The sequence below is a fragment of the Aricia agestis genome, chromosome 7 (assembly GCF_905147365.1).
Source record: "Aricia agestis chromosome 7, ilAriAges1.1, whole genome shotgun sequence".
Taxonomy (NCBI): Eukaryota; Metazoa; Arthropoda; class Insecta; order Lepidoptera; family Lycaenidae; genus Aricia; species Aricia agestis.
In genome coordinates this window covers 7,518,591-7,531,498 of record NC_056412.1, presented here as the reverse complement: position 1 = coordinate 7,531,498, position 12,908 = coordinate 7,518,591, and the positions used below count along the sequence as shown (strand labels likewise).

Sequence of the window (12,908 nt, the reverse complement as noted above, 5' to 3'; positions counted from 1 at the left end):
CTCCCTAATTTTATAAAAGAAGAGAAATCAGTCAATTATTTATTTAAAAAAGCTTTAAAAGTAGTACAATTAAGTGTTGACAATAATTATAACTTTTTTCATTTTCTCAAGTACTTTGAACTATAAAGATAGCATGCCGATATTTTAAGGTTTTAGAATCTAACGACATTAAATAATAGAGCTCTAATAACACTAAACTAATACCACACGATCAGTATTATGAGAGAAACATCACATCATTCTTTTTCTCGGGCCGATCTATCGCGGATTTGATATAATAATAATATTATTAATATTAATTAAAAACGCGGCCCCGACTAACGTCAAAACTGCGGCGTTTCAACCTGTATGTTTTATGATAATACACTACATTGCGTTATGTCGTCGGACAAGATGTTTCAAAGGATTGATAAAGAAGGAACGAGGGGTCAGGGCAAAAAGCATCATTGATATTAAATATTGCAACAAAAGCCCTTCAGCCACAACCAAATTGATCGCTTTTAATAATTCCATTTAAAAAATTATTGACACGACTACGACGCAAGTTCGTTACTTCATAAATAGTGACATAAAGTTAGGGCAAAGTCAAGGAGAAACAAACACGTACCTTCCTACGGGGAAGTAATTAATAAAGCTTTATGATTAGTTGTTGTTCTAAGTTAGTGCTTACTTGGCTTTCGCTCGGCAAACACAAGTTATAGTGTAAATTGTATTAGCTTGAGCCTTTGCTTCGATGCTCAGTTTCACTCTCTATTGTGATTAGGGATAAAATGGTTTATACGTGTAGGTTTTGTATTATACCCGGCTGCCATATAATGTGAGCATATAATAATAATAATAATAAATAATAAATATTCTTTATTGCGCACACACTAAGAAGTAAAAAAAAAACACATTATCAACTTATGACTACAGTGTACCACAATGGCGGCCTTATTACTAATAAGTAATTTCTTCCAGGCAACCACAGGCAAAGGACAGTATGTTATTGATATTAGGTGAATGTGCAATATTTACTTGGATAAGGATTTAATATTTTTAATAATACATACACAAATACATACATACATTATAATATTATATAAAAAAGGTGATTAAAAAAATAGGACATAAATAAAAAGAAGTTCAGAAGTTGGAACTTAAAACTACAATTTAATCATCATTTTTAAATTCTAACTATTGCATGAATAATGTGAGCAATTATAGGTCTACCGTCTACCAGAATCTCATGGCAAATTCGGATGGGAGATGTATCACACACAGAATCAGACGCTATGAGGAAAATAAAGTATCAAACGTTTTGCTCCAATTTCCCCAGTATTGATAGCGTCAATTTCTTTTTTCCATTTTTTGCCATCAGATTCTGGTAGACCTTTATTCTGGCGAAGGTATTCTGACTCTGGTAGGCATGATGTAGAGTGTAGATTCTAAATGCTAACATTTAAACGAAATCAAGCGTCAAATATTGACTTGCTTTAAAAAGTTGTAAAATAATAAAATGAAGATTTATAGATTTCAATAAATGTTACACTTAATGAATAATCTCGTATAGTTACGTACTGTACGTGTGTTTGTGACTGAACTGTTTGTATGCATTTGGGTATCAGAAATATTATGCAAGACAACATCTGTCAGGTCCGCAGGTAAAGTCTTTATATAATTAAGTTGAACGACAGCAGAAGCGCTGCGCGGTATAAATTACAAGAGGCAGGGATTAGTCGAGGGTGCCATATTTCAGTGAAGCAGGAAATAGTTTGGGAATCAAAGTACAATTAAATGGTCGTAAATTCAAAGTTTGGGTCGGGTCACTTCGGGGAGCTCGGCGGCAATTTATCAATTATTTACGTCGCCCGAGCCCGCCGCCCGCCCCTGCCCGCCCCTGCCCGCTCTCGCCCGCCGCTCGCGACACCTGATACGCTGAAAAACATTTATTTACCGATTACGTGACTATTACTATTAATCATATTTTTGCACTTCGTTAGAATTAGATTTATTTATATAGTATGTCTGTCCGTCAGTCAGTTTCTGTTTAAAAATGTTTTATTTTTATTTAAACAGTTATCTTTAAATAAAAATAAAACATTTCTTGTATGTGATGTGTAATATAACATAAACATGTTAATGTTTTATTTATACTGTAATAAAAATTACAGTAGATCTGTCTTTTTTTTTTAATAATATTCATTACCTTTTTAAGTCGAACCACTAATCTAATGAACATAAAATTTGGTCTTAAGTATAATACTCGAGTCCCAGAAAAAAGAAAACATTTGCTAGTTTGTAATTTGTCTCAAGTTGCGAACAACATCTAGCGTTGAGTTGTGACATGAGTTTAAGAAGGAACACGCATGACAAACGAGGTAAGTTGTGGGGGATGACGATTCGTCATTTAGCGCGGGTCGGGCGACTTGCGACCGCGCATCGATCACGGCGCGACACATCCCGACGGCCTCACACCTGAACATAGGACAGTAGTTATACGTTATTCAGCTTATCTAAACACTACCACAATCAGACTGCCAGACACTTTCAGGATTACTTGACTTTAATTGAATGGAGGCTTTGATAGGAAGTGTGAGCTACGGTATAAGTCAAAAACTTAATAAAATTAAAGTTAATAATATGTTAATGTACTGTAAAATCTCTTTGATAACGTCTATCAACATAATATTATTCTAATTTAATATTTATACGATATTTAACTGATTGTTGTCCTGATATTATAATGCGTTGAAAAAGTAACTTTTCGCAAGGTTAAATTTAACTTTAAGAAAGTATCAAGTAAAATACCTTCTCCGTTTGAATAAGACCTTGTAAGTAAGTTGGAAGTTACGTTTAAAAATAAGGGATACATATTTTTTCTTAATTCAGATTAAGGTAAAAGAAATAAAGTATCACTAAAGGTACCGATCCGATCAACCGACCGAAAAAATTCAAAATAAATAAAAATAAATAAAAGGTGTTTATTTCAGGCATAAATGTACCCAGAGAGTATACATAAAATATTATGTAAAATTAAAAATAAAATAATGTTGACACTGTAAAGGGGAGTCAAATCATAAAATCACTTCTTCCACCGCACGTACATTATATATTATTGTAGTACCTAGTCGTCAGAGATAGCCGCGAGTATCCTATTGGCAGAGCTGCGCAGTCTGTTCCAAAATGCCGAAATGCCAAAAAAATAATAGCATTTTATTTGAATTTAATATGTCGGTCGCGATCGCTTGAAGCGAAGATCGGAAAGTCATCATTAAGGTACAAGTTGGTAGCCGGCTACATGAAGCGGCAGCAGACGACGTGTCGTTGCGACAATACTAGTTTCTATGCATTTTTTTATGAAATAAGGGGGAAAACGAGCAAACGGGTCACCTGGTGGAAAGCAACTTCCGTCGCCCATGGACACGCGCAACATCAGAAGAGGTGCGTTACCGGCCTTTTAAGAGGGAATAGGGTTACAGGGTAGGGGAGGTAAGGAAGGGAATAGGGAAGTGTAGGGAAGAGAAGGATAGGAAATCGGGCCTCCGGTAAACTCAGTCACTCGGCGAAACACAGCGCAAGCGCTGTTTCACTCCGGTTTTCTGTGCGCCCGTGGTATTTCTCCGGTCGAGCCGGCCCATTCGTGCCGAAGCATGGCTCTACCACGTACAATTTCAATGAATAAGTGTCGCTAGTTTCGTGTCGCTACTCGCTAGCTGCGGAGGGTGTTTTATAGAAATAGATAGAACCACTAGTGTCGCACGACACGTCGTCTGCAGTGGTCGCGTGTCGCTCGGTTCGAACTTGTACCTTACTCATTACGCTATCGCATCGTGAAACCTGTCATTTTGAATTACGCAAGAAAACAAACGTCGTATGAAACAGAAAGTGAATGGGATTATGATATACAACCGACAACGTATGTACCTTCGATAGCTCAGTTGGTAGAGCGGTGGACTGTAGCTGATTAACTGACATCCATAGGTCGCTGGTTCAAATCCGGCTCGAAGGATTTTTTTTTAGTAATATACTATTAAATAACGAATAGCAACTTGCGATAGAACTACAAGACATTTAACAAATTAACCCACGTAGGGTTCACCAAATATTTCAACGAAAAAGTATAATCTTTGTCCATTCAGTATTTATTTTGTAGGGTGTAAGGGCATTTTTTGTACTTAAATTATCCGATTTTAGACAAAACACGAGCAATAATAAAGCACAGTAAGCTACTTAAGTAATGCCGGCCGTCAACTGTTGGGATCTCTCTCGAACAACACGGTAAAGGCGTTTGATTCGAGCCCTTTGTTCGCTAATTCTTGAGCGAAGAGGGCTTTCATTCATTTACGTACAATGTTGAACAAATTTACTTAACAATTAATAAATTTTCATAGTTCTTCAGATTAATTTATCAAATATTTAGATAATAATAATTTTGGTATAATATGGTCATAGCTGGACATTAACTCGTTAATCCGTTAATCGGTAATTAACGAAGTTAACATTTTGATTAACGAATTAACTTTTAAGTTAACTTTTAAAAATATTAACGGACTCGTTAACTCCCGTTAATATGCAGAAGTCCGTTAATCGTTAATCCAATGCCTACTATTTACCACACGACCCCGCGGCGCGGCGCGAAAACAGGTTCAGACAGTTAGTATGAAACGACAAGTGCCGGGCGGCTGGGTAGAGTATGAAACGACAAGTGCCGGGCGGGTGGGTAGCGCGGCGCCGCGGCACGGCAGCAGCGAAACAAAAACAATACTAGATACTACGAATAACAAAAACTAGTTTTTGTTATTCATAGACTAGATACATTTTCAGGCGCATGCGAGTGAGAAGAGATTTGTATCATATCATTACTCAGCGCCGGTGCTTATAGAGAGAGTGATTTGTTTATTGTTATTACTTATTATAAATCATTTGCATGTTGATAAAGAAGAGTGCAGTATAATTTAGTCAGGTATATAGACGTATTTTGTTTTGTCCCTAACATGTTAACTTCCAAAACCTTAAACCAACAGGTTTTATATGTACACTAACGCAATGATATAAGTTACAACAAGGCCATATTTCACATATTAACGGATTAACGATTAACGTTAACTTGCGTTAATTCGTCCGAAATGTAACGTTTTAACGTTTAACGAAGCTAACATTTTTTTTAACGGATTAACGATTAACGAAGTTAACTATTTGATTAACGGTGCCCTGCTATGAATATGGTAGTATCTAAAATAATATTTCTGTTCATTTTGTCGTTGACCCACTTCAAACGTAAAAGTGGGCTAAAACTTAAAATACTACTTTCTACGATAGCTGTAGATACTCTAAAGTAGTTTTCAAGATAATTAGAGTAAAATGCTCTTTTGCACTTTCGGGGATAAAAGTAAATTATAAACTTTTGGACAGGTATACGGCATAACAGTACCAATGTAAATAAGAGTTTTGAAGGATATTGACGCAATCTTTCACCTTATATTAGCTGGGGGAGTGAAAATATACAACAGATTCCCAGCACGATCGTCAGAAGTGTACCGGTGTATAGCTCATAAGAGGCCTGTATTGTCTCGACGCCATCCGTCACAGAACTGTAACAATGGCGGATTAGCAGTTGACGCCTTTATAAATATTCATTTTACGAGTATTAAATTTGATCCGAGAGTTTCGTTTTGTTTGCGCGACAGATGCGTCGGCGGCATCGTTTGACTTAATTACAATATTTCGAATGTGAAGTTGTTTATTAATTCGGCGAAAATCGTCCATAATTTACCCTTTCTTTTGTAACAAGTAATAACGTGCCGAGTAAATCGCAAAGAGTAATTAGCGAATTGACCAGTTCATTGTAGATATATTTAGCATTATATATTCTGATTTATGCTACAACAAAATATAGAAATAAGAACAATATCACTTATATTACACACGGCCTCACTAGTCCACCCAAAGAATAGTCAAAATGAAGGTGTAGAGTGCGTGAGCTGCAACCTAAGCAATTTCTTCAGAAATGTGTTCAGGATGGCCAGAAGGTAAACATACAATTCCCGTTACCGTACACGTTCTGGAAAAGTGAAGTTTTCGAAAAATACCGACTTATCAAACCTTACCTATTGCCTGCTACTTCAATCGTGCTATTTTGGGATAAAAAATAGCTTGCTTGGTTAATTCAGAATCTAATTTACCTTTGTATCCATACATCCATCCATTTTTACCATAATGGCTGTTTCTAGGGTTCTTAGCTTTTGATCTTGGGAAATTGTTAAGCCTTACAAAGGTATAGTAAGAGTCTTTATGGTATACTGCTCCTCCAGCCACAAGATCGATAATCGAAGACAAGCGACAAAGGACAGCGTCACCCCCAGGAATCCCTCCGCATAGAACACGCCTCTCTGATACCTACTATACTAAAGAGTAAGAGTTTCTGCTTTATATATGTAATTGATTGTACTGTTGGTTCTTGGTGGAAATTCATGTTGAACACTAATAAAACACTATTTTTCGTGCACTTTTTCCACTATATTCAGGAATAATTATAAATTTTAACATTCGAAATAAACACCTGAAGATGATTTATTTCGAAACCGGTCATGTTATTTGTTAAAATTTATAATTATTTCTGAATATAGTGGAAAAAGTGCACGAAAAATAGTGTTTTATTAGTGTTTTCTGGTTTATGTACTATTCTCCTTTTGCTACAAGGTATTTTGGTTTCCTCTTTTATATAATGCGCACACAAAAAATCCTTATAAATTGAGCTTGGGTATAATTTTTGCGGCAATTTGAGTGAATCTAATTTTTGAAGGGATTTCAAACCACGGAAGTTTTGGTCTTTCCGTTCTTGACTGGATTTTACTAATAAAAGTATTCCAGTATTCCCTTTTCTTTCATCTCAGTGACGTCCTTATTCCCTTTAACGATGTCTTCCTCACACACAGGACACTTATTACAACTCATTGCAATTCGTATCTAACTTCTATGTAGATGAAATAATCGTTTCGACCTGTCAGCTACTCTTCTCCGTTACCGGGTAGGCTTCTTCCAAAGGTTAAAATTAGATAAGAGACGATGACAACATAAGCCCGAAGGCATAGATGATAGTGAGAGTGGGAGTTTCAGCCAGCAAGATCGGGTTTCTGTGACTGTGGGCATCGGCGATATGGAAGGAAAAGTAATGACCCAACTTCGCTCCATTACCCGCTTTTGGTCGAAAATGCGATCTCAAACTGTCCGCCTTGACTGCTTGGAGGTACTTTCAGCTTATGCTATCAACAAAATATGTAATTTATAGTTTTCAACTTCAGATGACGGGCTATGCTGAAAACCGTTCATTTTCTCTAATTCAGAGCGCGATACTCGAAAACTTATTAGAATTTCTTAAAAGTATAAAAGACAAAAGTTGTAGTAAATTTTATCAGCTTTTATTGTGTAGAAAACACCTTTTCTCTACAACGCACCGTTTTAAAAATATGAGCAAAATGGGAACTTTAACCCCCTCCCCCCACTCCGGCTCCACCCGTAGGAGCGGGGACTTTTAGTATGTTTACCTTCTGGCCATCCTGAACACATTTCTGAAGAAATTGCTTAGGTTGCAGCTCACGCACTCTACATCTTCTTTTTTAAGTGGACTATACGAATGGATTGTAAACGACTGGATAATTGACAGTTGAGACCAATGAAAGATCCACCGAGTACCGACAAACCACGAGTCACGACGCACGTTACTAACTACAGTCATGGCAGACGTCGACGCTAACTAAAAATGCCATGTATCGTAAGCTATCGATAATAATCGCTTTTGAATAAAAACTACAGCATGTATCAAAATGATGCCCAAAAACCCATGGACGTCAAACCAATTTAGGGATAACGGTAGCTTTGTGAATACTAAATAATATTGAATGAATAACTCAGGTAATGAATTCGCTGGACATCGGTTACATCGTAATTGGCGATCGGCGTGCGGTCGCCGGCGAGTGCCGCCCACCGCCGACACGATTTCATTATTTCGACCTTTGACTGCGATTACTGACGATTGATGCCGTCACAAACATCGACGCTGAACCAAACATTTTTAATTAATTACTGAAGTTTGAAAAAACGCTTTTTTGACATCAAACGCAACATAAATTGAGCATTCTTCGCGGATTGTCCGCTTGGAATGGTTATTATTTTATTTTTATTGGATTAATCATAGAATATCTATGATTGTGTAATTTTTGGGTATTGTAAAATACGGTTTACAATACCCAAAAATTACACAAGTAACAGTGTACTCCAGTAGTCTAACAGTGTATCTACTGTGTTGTCTTAAGTCATAATACTTAATTATTATAAGCTCCAATCCGCATGTTAGGGCTTTACATGGGGAGTGGACACGGTGATATGCATAATATGCAAGTTGCAACTGATAAGTTCACACAAACGACTTAAAATGCTTTGAAGATACGTCATATATTGCACCGACAGCAGGATTTTGAATGAAGTTTATGATGATGATAATATTATTATTCTGCTCAAATATATAAAATTAGAATCATCAAAGTGGTATTCAATTTTAAGATAGTTTGAAAGTGTAATTTAGATGCGGTTAAGTTGGCATTTGTTTTAAGTTATTGTCATCAAAAAGCGATTATTCATACACATTCTGAATTATAATTCGGACTTTGATATGGGGGCACAAAACTAATAGGTGCGGAATAAATTTTCGAGTTAATTTAACTAGACAAACACAAAGGGTGAACTAAAAGGACCGACTTCATTCTCGTATTGAGGTGGAAACTGGTGATAACGTAGTTCAGCCGAGGCGGAGATAACTATTTTACAATATTATACTAACTTGGTAGTTGGAATTATCATATTAATACGTCCTATTTCTCAAACTCTAGGTTAAACATATTAAACATAATTTTAAAGGGATTTCGTTTCGTATATCGTATACGTATAGCTTACAGTAACCTTGCATTAAATTAATTTTCCATTGACATTTTATAAGGTATGCTACCTTATTTATTTTTCTTTAAATATAATTTTAAAGTTAGTATAATATTTTTAATGAATGTTGAACCTTAATACTTTTCAATACTTTCAACATAATATGTTGAAAGTATTGAAAAGTATTAAAGTTCAACACGTCGCATAATATAGATTTATAATAATAATAATTATTATTATAAATCTATATTATGCAACGTGTAACAAAACTATGTGATAATGCTTTGTGGCGTGTACGAGTCCCCTGTATACAATGTGTAACAAAAATAAGTGATAATACTTTAGGGTGTGTACGTGTTCCTTGTAGAGAGTTCACTGTGAAAGTAGCAGCGCTGAAAGACGAATTTTTTTTTACCCTTTTGTATGGGCAAGGGCCCGAGCGTCACGAGTTTCCCCATACAAAAGTGAAAAAAAAATTGGTCTTTCAGCGCTGCTACTTTCACAGTGAACTCTCTACAAGGAACACGTACACACCCTAAAGTATTATCACTTATTTTTGTTACACCCTGTAGAGTTCAAAGTGTGTGAAAGTAGCAGCGCTGAAAGAATTACTTTTTTAACAATAGTATGGGCAAACTCCTGACTCTGGGGCACTTGCCTATACAAATCACAAAAAAAAACTGCTCTTTCAGCACTGCTACTTTCACAGTAAACTCTATACAAGGGACACACATACACACTCTAAACTCTAAAGTATAATCACTTTGTTTTGTTACTCCTTGTGTATCAGAAATGTTCATTTTCATTAAATAGACTAAGAAACTTAGCTTGTTTAAAGGCATAATAATTGTACTTAAGAATGCACCTGAACCGAACTTAACTACATACTTAAACCTAGATCTCATAATCTGTAAGGTCTAGAAAACTGATTTTTACACAAGTAATTTCAGTTCACGAAGATTAAATGCTCAAGACGAAAACACGATGACTGAAAAAATTCTCGATGGTTTCTTTTTTAAGAATAAGATAAGATAAGAAACCCAAAAATGTGTTTAAAACAAGGTTTTACAAAAAACCTTGTTTTAAACACATTTTTGCTTGGATCTTCGGATTTTGCTGTCTTTTCTTTAATATTTTTTAATATCTAAAAAGGCATTGATAAAACCTAAATTTGCTCAAAACACTTTTTTCATAATCATTCATTCATTTCATAGTTCATCTTATATTCGAGTAAAACTAACTTGGCGATGATTTCGCGTCGTCCTTTTTCACCTGACATATGAAAGACGGGCGTGAGTGTGAAGAGAGAGGGACGATGTTTGATTTTTTGGGTCAGTGGGCTACTGTCAATTATTATGAATGTTTCGGGATAAAGACTATAGTTTTATGTGAATTGTTTTCATTAATAATAATTATTTTTTGGATAGAATAATTTTTATATGCCGAGGAACATGATATAGTCTCCGTCGTCAGCCGGCACACCCTGTATACTGTCCACTTCCGTGTGTACCACTAGCCTCAGCTCCACATGACTCGTGACCAGCAGCAAGATCGCCGCACACGTGAACATTTTAGTGGAAACAAAAAAAAGGCTTGAAAACGTGACGATAAATGACTTAAATACATAATATTATTAAAGATATTAAATATTTAAATATTATTAAGGCATATAACATGATATTTTAATCAATATGTATGACGGATCATAGCTTATTAACATATTTTTCAGATTAATTAATATTCAAATAAAAAGACACCTCACACCACCAATAATAACACGCATAATTGGAAATAAAACGTGCAATTCAAGCTAGTAAATAAACGATAAATACTAATTGAATGAAACTTGTAAAAGTACGAGTCTAATATACAAAGTACCTACGTATTTATGTTAATCTTGATTTTGATAAAAATAAATTTTATAGTTTTATTTAGTACTTATTAGTAAGTAGTAATGCAGTCGAGAAAAACTGCAAACAATAAATACAAAGTGGACAAATATTTTGCATGCTATGGTATTGGCGTTTTCATGAAATTATTATCATTAAAAGCCCATGTTTTAAATGAAAAATTTTAAGAGTACTTACTTATTTAATTCTCACAGATACTTAATACTATTACTATGAACATTCTTAAGTATCTATCTTCCTTCAGACAACATTTTAAGCTTATCTAAATGCGCGTCATAAAACAGATCCCAGAATGCAATGTTTCTGCGGAAGGGTCGCGAGATGACGGTCAAGTTGGTGTCTATTTGCAGACACGGCACGGCGTCCGCGGTCAGCGGCGGCCACGACACCGGCAGCAGCTCCGTGCGATTGGGCGTTGGATTCCTGGAATGACGTCATATGCAAAAATAAATAATTTGTAGAGCTTGACAAGGATTTAAATGAACGTGGCGAAAAAAGGAACTAACGCTGCCATTTTTGACAGCTCTCCTTTACCAGCAGCGCCCCCGCAATTTATGTATTATATTCCCTAAATTTGCTATTTAAGATTCAAGAAAATATTGTTAAATCAAAAGCCCTATCGGCTGTACTTACTCAGAGATATTTAATAATGAACTTTAATTTTATGAAGAGTTTAACAGATAAACCGCCGTAATCAGAGACATTTAATTACGATTAACCTTGAATTTAATGAAGAGTTTGACAGATAAATTATTTGGATTATGTCAAAATGTTGAATTAATTACAATTAAGTAAATAATGTTCCACTCTGAGTGCGGCAGAATGTCATTATGTCTAAATCTGCATTTAATTACAGTCAGACAGTTTAAGGGATGATGCTGCTTGCGTCCGTAGGATTTACCATCTTTCCTAAGACCCACCCTACACGTGTCCCCTGGGTGGTGCTTAACAAATAGAAGGTTACTTGGCCGCCGCCGAGTCACTGGCGGTGGTCAACTAACCTGTATAATTCCCCAGCTGAGCAATCCGTGGATTGATCGCAGATAATACTCAGAAGAAAAAAAATAGTCAAGTATTTAATGCTGGTCCCTGAGTGTGGCAGTAAGAGTTGTAGGTACTTAAACTCGCTTTTAGGCCAAAAACCTTCTACATCACGTAAATATTTAGAAATTTTCCATTTATTTTAGAAAGGAACTTAGTCACTAAGTTCCTTTCTAAAATAAATGGAAAATTCACCAAGGTCGGTCGGACGCCACGGTCACCAAGTTTTCTACGCCACACCGGTTGTTCTTGGTTAGTGAGGTCGGTACAGCGGATTGGTAAAGATTTTGCTTTGACCTTAGAAAAACGGGCCAAGTGCGAGACAGACTTTCGCACAGAAGGTTCCGTACCGCTATAAGCAAAAACTTTTTGTTTTTATATTCGAGTTGATGGAATGAAAAGTGAATGGTGGTTTCCGATTTATGAATTATGACGTATTAAAAAACTGTAAATCTGCTAGTAGATCTCGATCTCTATTTCATATTATATTCTTTTTTAACACACTCTTTGCCACTTTGGTAGTGTCTCTCGTGCAAACTATTTAGTCTAGAAACGAAAGATACCTATTAGAAACATCAATATTTTTAAAGACCTATCCATAGATGACCTGACTTACAGGTACGTTTTTCACTTTATGATTAAAAAAATAATAAAGTTTCAGTTTTAAGTAGGGGAACCCAAAAATATATTATTTATTTCCTTTATGTATTAAAATATTTATGCGGCTCACCAAGCATGCTATTTACCAAGCTTCAACAGTATAGGTGTTATAGTTTTCGAGAAAAAAGGCTGTGTCATATCACATATGGAAGGACAGAACGACAGACAGACAGATAGAGTCATGAGGAATTTATGAGGGTTCCATTTTCCCACTACGTAACCTTAAGACCAGGAATTATTCTTACGTGGTATAAAAATATTTATTTTAGTATTTACCCGTGTAAAGGCGATAAATGAAAAAGGTATTCCTATCGAACGATTTGTATTCAATAACCAAGATAATTAATTAGGAACTTGACAAAATATATTTTTGGAAAAAGAGAG

The 12,908-nt window shown here is 35.6% G+C and overlaps 1 non-coding gene across 1 annotated transcript; it reads left to right on the top strand.

The window, feature by feature from the left end:
• Window positions 1–3,905: 3,905 nt before the first annotated feature.
• Window positions 3,906–3,991, top strand: Trnay-gua. Its single transcript is given in 2 exon segments — window positions 3,906–3,942; window positions 3,956–3,991. It is a non-coding gene; the product is annotated as a tRNA-Tyr (tRNA).
• Window positions 3,992–12,908: the final 8,917 nt, after the last annotated feature.